Source organism: Quercus lobata, chromosome 7 (assembly GCF_001633185.2).
Source record: "Quercus lobata isolate SW786 chromosome 7, ValleyOak3.0 Primary Assembly, whole genome shotgun sequence".
NCBI lineage: Eukaryota > Viridiplantae > Streptophyta > Magnoliopsida > Fagales > Fagaceae > Quercus > Quercus lobata.
This window is the reverse complement of record NC_044910.1, coordinates 18184418-18190889: the sequence shown is the minus strand read 5'-3', so window position 1 is coordinate 18190889 and position 6472 is coordinate 18184418.

The window sequence follows — 6472 nt, the reverse complement described above, 5'->3', positions numbered from 1 at the left end:
TTGCATCAACCAAGTAAATTGGTCATCTTCAAACTGCTTCCCAAGCAAGGTTTTTAGACTCAGACCGTTCATTGAACCGTAAAAGGAAGAGGTTCCAGGTTTTTAAGGTTGAACTGAGGTTAAACTGAGGTCAAACCATGATGACGTCATAATTAATTTAATAATTATTTAAATATAAATAAATATATTAAATTAGTATAAATAGAAAAATAAAATTAAATGACCCAATTAATAAATTTTTTTCTCTCTTTCTTGGCCTATCTCGTCTCGTTTTGGCTAAAAATAATACTGGAAAGCGGTTTTTTAATTTTTCGAAATGTTTTGCTATTTTTTTTGGAAATTTCTTGCCCGGGTTGAGTATGAACGGAATTCGGGACTAAAATTTTTTTCTCGCTTTCTCGGCCTATCTCATCCCGTTTTGGCTAAAAATAATGTCGTAACGAGGTTTTTTAGTTTTTTGAATTTTTTTCGCTATTTTTTTCGGAATTTTCTTGCCCTGGTCGAGTATGAACGGAATTCGGGACAAAATTTTTTTTTTTTCTCATTCTCGGCCTATCTCATCCCGTTTTGGCAAAAAATAATGCCGGAATGAGGTTTTTTAATTTTTTTCGAAATTTTCTTACTCGGGTCGAGTATGAGTGGAATTCGGGACTAAATTTTTTTTTTTCTCTTTCTCGGCCTATATTATCCCGTTTTGGCAAAAAATAATGTCGGAAAGAGGTTTTTTAATTTTTTGAATTTTTTTGCTATTTTTTTTCCGAATTTTCTTGCCCGGGTCGAGTTTGAACGGAATTCGGGACTAAAATTTCTTCTCTCTTTCTTGGCCTATCTCATCCATTTTTGGCAAAAAATAATGCCGTAATGAGGTTTTTTGATTTTTTGAATTTTTTTGCTATTTTTTTCGGAATTTTCTGTCCCGGGTCGAGTATGAACGGAATTCGGGACTAAAATTTTTTTCACTCTTTCTCGGCCTATATCATCCCGTGTTAGCTAAAAATAATGCCGGAAAGAGGTTTTTTAATTTTTTGAATTATTTTGCAATTTTTTTTGGAATTTTCTTTCCCGGGTCGAGTTTGAACGGAATTCGGGACTAAAATTTTGTTCTCTTTTTCTCGGCCTCTCTCAACCCGTTTTGGATAGAAATAATATCGGAATTAATTTTTTTAATTTTTTGAATATTTTTGCTATTTTTTTCGGAATTTTCTTGCTCGAATCGAGTATGAACGGAATTCGGGACTAAAATTTTTTTTCTCTCTTTCTCGGCCTATCTCATCCATTTCTGGTAAAAAATAATGCCGGAATGAGGATTTTTGATTTTTTGAACTTTTTTGCTATTTTTTTGGGAAATTTTTTGCTCGGCTCGTGTAGGAACGGAATTCGGAACTAAAACTTTTTTCTCTCTTTCCTGGCCTCTCTCAACTCGTTTCGGATAGATATAATGCCGGAATTAAGTTTTTTAATTTTTTGAATTTTTTTCCTATTTTTTTTGGTATTTTCTTGGTCGGGTTGGGTAAGAACAGAATTCGGGACTAAATTTTTTTTTTTTCTCTTTCTCGGTCTATCTCATCCCGTTTTGGCTAAAAATAATGCTTGAAAATGGTTTTTTAATCTTTGGAATTTTTTTGCTATTTTTTTTCGGAATTTTCTTGCCCGAATCGAGTAGGAACGGAATTCGGAACTAAAATTTTTTTCTCTCTTTCTTTGCCTATCTCATTCCATTTTGGCTAAAAATAATGCCGGAAAGAGATTTTTTAATTTTTAGTATTTTTTTGCTATTTTTTTCGGAGTTTTCTTACCCGGGTCGAGTATGAACGGAATTCGGGACTAAAATTTTTTTCTCTCTTTCTCGGCCTCACTCAACCTGTTTTGGATAGAAATAATGCCGGAATTAACTTTTTTAAATTCTTTTGCAATTTTTTTTGGAATTTTCTAGCTCGGGTTGGGTAGGAACAAAATTCGGGACTAAAATTTTTTTTTTCTCTATCTTGGCCTATCTCATCCCGTTTTGGTTAAAAATAATGTCGGAAGGGGGTTTTTTAATTTTTGGAATTTTTTTGCGATTTTTTTTCAGAATTTTCTTTCTCGGGTCGAGTTTGAACGGAATTCGGGACTAAAATTTTTTTCTCTCTTTCTCGGCCAATCTCATCCCGTTTTGGCAACAAATAATGCCTGAAATAGATTTTTTTAATTTTTAGTATTTTTTTGCTATTTTTTTCGGAGTTTTCTTACCCGGGTCAAGTATGAACGGAATTTGGGACTAAAATTTTTTTCACTCTTTCTCGGCCTATATCATCCCGTTTTGGCTAAAAATAATGTCGGAAAGAGGTTTTTTAGTTTTCTGAATTTTTTTGCTAACTTTTTCGGAATTTTCTTCCCCGGGCCGAGAATGAACGGAATTTGGGACTAAAATTTTTTTTCTCTTTTTCGGCCTATCTCATCCCGTTTTGGTTAAAAATAATGTCGGAAAGGGGTTTTTTAATTTTTTGAATTTTTTTGCTAATTTTTTTGGAATTTTCTTGCCCAAGTCGAGTATGAACGGAATTCGGGACTAAAATTTTTTTCACTCTTTCTTGGCCTATATCATCCCGTTTTGGCTAAAAATATTGCCAGAAAGAGGTTTTTTAATTTTTTGAATTTTTTTCGGAATTTTCTTACCCGGGTCGAGTATGAACAGAATTCGAGACTAAAATTTTTTTCACTCTTTCTTGGCCTATATCATCCCGTTTTGGCTACAAATAATGCCGGAAAGAGGTTTTTTAGTTTTTTGAATTTTTTTGCTATTTTTTTCGGAATTTTCTTCCCCGGGTCGAGTATGAACGGAATACGGGACTAAAATTTTTTTCACTCTTTCTCGGCCTATCTCATCCCTGTTTTTGCTAAAAATAATGCCGAAAAGAGGTTTTTTAATTTTTTGAAATTTTTTGCTTTTTTTTTTCGGAATTTTCTTGCCCGAGTCGAGTATGAGCGGAATTTGGGACTAAAATTTTTTCCACTCTTTCTCGGCCTATCTAATCTCGTTTTGGCTAAAAATATTGCCAGAAAAAGGTTTTTAAATTTTTTGAAATTTTTTTCTATTTTTACGGAATTTTCTTGCCCGGGTCGAGTATGAACGGAATTCGGGACTAAAATTTTTTTCACTCTTTCTCGGCCTATATCATCCCGTTTTGGCTAAAAATAATGCCGGAAAGAGGTTTTCTTAGTTTTTTGAATTTTTTTGCTATTTTTTTCGGAATTTTCTTGCCTGGGTCGAGTATGAACGGAATTCGGGACTAAAATTTTTTTCACTCTTTCTCGGCCTATATCATCCCGTTTTGGCTAAAAATAATGCCGGAAAGAGGTTTTTTAGTTTTCTGAATTTTTTTGCTATTTTTTTCGGAATTTTCTTCCCCTGGCCGAGAATGAACGGAATTTGGGACTAAAATTTTTTTTTCTCTTTTTTGGCCTATCTCATCCAGTTTTGGCTAAAAGTAAAGCCGGAAAGAGGTTTTTTAATTTTTTGAATTTTTTTGCTATTTTTTTTCGGAATTTTCTTGCCCTGGTCGAGTATGAGTGGAATTTGGGTCTAAATTTTTTTTTTCTCTTTCTTGGCCTATCTAATCTTGTTTTGGCTAAAAATAATGCCAAAAAGAGGTTTTTTTTTTAATTTTTTGAATTTTTTTGCAATTTTTTTCGGAATTTTCTTTCCTGGGTCGAGTTTGAACGGAATTTGGGACTAAAATTTTTTTCTCCCTTTCTCGGCCAATCTCATCCCATTTTGGCAACAAATAATGCCGGAAAGAGGTTTTTTAATTTTTTGAATTTTTTGCTATTTTTTTTGGGAATTTTGTTGCACGTGTTGGGTATGAACGGAATTCGGGACTAAAATTTTTCTCTCACTTTCTCAGCCTATCTCGAGGTTTGTATTCAAATAGTGTCCGAATGACGTTTTTCAATTTTCTAAATTTTTTAGCTATTTTTTTTGAAAATGGAAGCCCGGCTCAAGTAGAAACGGAATTTGGAACTAAAATTTTGTTCTCTCTTTCTCGGCCTCCCTCAACCCGTTTTGGATAGAAATAATGTCGGAATTAATTTTTTTAATTTTTTGAATATTTTTGCTATTTTTTTCGGAATTTTCTTGCTCGAATTGAGTATGAACGGAATTTGGGACTAAAATTTTTTTCTCTCTTTCTCAGCCTATCTCATCCATTTCTGGTAAAAAATAATGCCAGAATGAGGATTTTTGATTTTTTGAATTTTTTTACTATTTTTTTGGGAAACTTTTTGCTCGGCTCGTGTAGGAACGGAGTTCGGGACTAAAATTTTTTTTTCCTCTCTTTCCCGGCCTCTCTCAACCCGTTTCGGATAGACATAATGCTGGAATTAAGTTTTTTAATTTTTTGAATTGTTTTCCTATTTTTTTTTGGTATTTTCTTGGTTGGGTTAGGTAAGAATAGAATTCGGGATTTTTTTCTCTTTCTCGGTCTATCTCATTCCGTTTTGGATGAAAATAATGCTTGAAAAAGGTTTTTTTATTTTTGAAATTTTTTTGCTATTTTTTTCGGAATTTTCTTGCCCAAATCGAGTAGGAACAGAATTCGGAACTAAAATTTTTTTCACTCTTTCTTTGCCTATTTCATTCCATTTTGGCTAAAAATAATGCCGGAAAGAGATTTTTTAATTTTTAGTATTTTTTTGCCATTTTATTCGGAGTTTTCTTACTCGGGTCGAGTATGAACGGAATTCAGGACTAAATTTTTTTTCTCTCTTTCTCGGCCTCGCTCAACCCGTTTTGGATAGAAATAATGCCGGAATTAACTTTTTTAATTTTTTGAATTTTTTTGCAATTTTTTTTGGAATTTTCTAGCTCGGTTTGGGTTGGAACAGAATTCGGGAATAAATTTTTTTTTTCTCTTTCTCGGCCTATCTCATCCCGTTTTGGTTAGAAATAATGTCGGAAGGGGTTTTTTAATTTTTTGAATTTTTTTGCGATTTTTTTCGGAATTTTCTTTCCTGGGTCGAGTTTGAACGGAATTCGGGACTAAATTTTTTTCTCTTTTTCTCGACCAATCTCATCCCGTTTTGGCAACAAATAATGCCGGAAAGAGATTTTTTAATTTTTAGTATTTTTTTGCTATTTTTTTCGGAGTTTTCTTACCCGGGTCGAGTATGAACGGAATTCGGGACTAAAATTTTTTTCACTCTTTCTCGGCCTATATCATCCTGTTTTGGCTAAAAATAATGCCGGAAAGAGGTTTTTTTTGAATTTTTTTGCTATTTTTTTCGAAATTTTCTAGCTCGGTTTGGGTTGGAACAGAATTCGGGAATAAATTTTTTTTTTCTCTTTCTCGGCCTATCTCATCCCGTTTTGGTTAGAAATAATGTCGGAAGGGGTTTTTTAATTTTTTGAATTTTTTTGCGATTTTTTTCGGAATTTTCTTTCCTGGGTCGAGTTTGAACGGAATTCGGGACTAAATTTTTTTCTCTTTTTCTCGACCAATCTCATCCCGTTTTGGCAACAAATAATGCCGGAAAGAGATTTTTTAATTTTTAGTATTTTTTTGCTATTTTTTTCGGAGTTTTCTTACCCGGGTCGAGTATGAACGGAATTCGGGACTAAAATTTTTTTCACTCTTTCTCGGCCTATATCATCCTGTTTTGGCTAAAAATAATGCCGGAAAGAGGTTTTTTTTGAATTTTTTTGCTATTTTTTTCGAAATTTTCTAGCTCGGTTTGGGTTGGAACAGAATTCGGGAATAAATTTTTTTTTTCTCTTTCTCGGCCTATCTCATCCCGTTTTGGTTAGAAATAATGTCGGAAGGGGTTTTTTAATTTTTTGAATTTTTTTGCGATTTTTTTCGGAATTTTCTTTCCCGGGTCAAGTTTGAACAGAATTCGGTATTAAAGCCTTATTCTCTCTTTCTCGGCCCCTCTCAACCCGTTTTGGATAGAAATAATGCCGGAATTACGTTTTTTAATTTTTTGAATTTTTTTGCTATTTTTTTTATGAATTTTCTTGCCCGAATCGAGTAGGAACGGAATTCGGAAATAAATTTTTTTCTCTCTTTCTTGGCCTATGTCGTCCCGTTTTGGCTAAAAATAATGCCATAACGAGGTTTTTTAGATTTTTAAATTTTTTCGCTATTTTTTTCAGAATTTTCTGGCCCGAGTCGAGTATGAACGGAATTCGGGACTAAAATTTTTTTCCCTCTTTTTCGGCCTATCTCATCTCGTTTTGGTCCAAAATAATGTCGGAAGGGGGTTTTTTAATTTTTTGAATTTTTCTGCTATTTTTTTCGGAATTGTCTTGCCCGGGTCGAGTATGAACGGAATTCGGGACTAAAATTTTTTTCTCTCTTTCTCGGCTATATCATCCCGTTTTGGCTAAAAATATTGCCAGAAAGAGGTTTTTTAATTTTTTGAATTTTTTTGCTATTTTTTTTGGAATTTTCTTGCCCGGGTCGAGTATGAACAGAATTCAGGACTAAAATTTTTT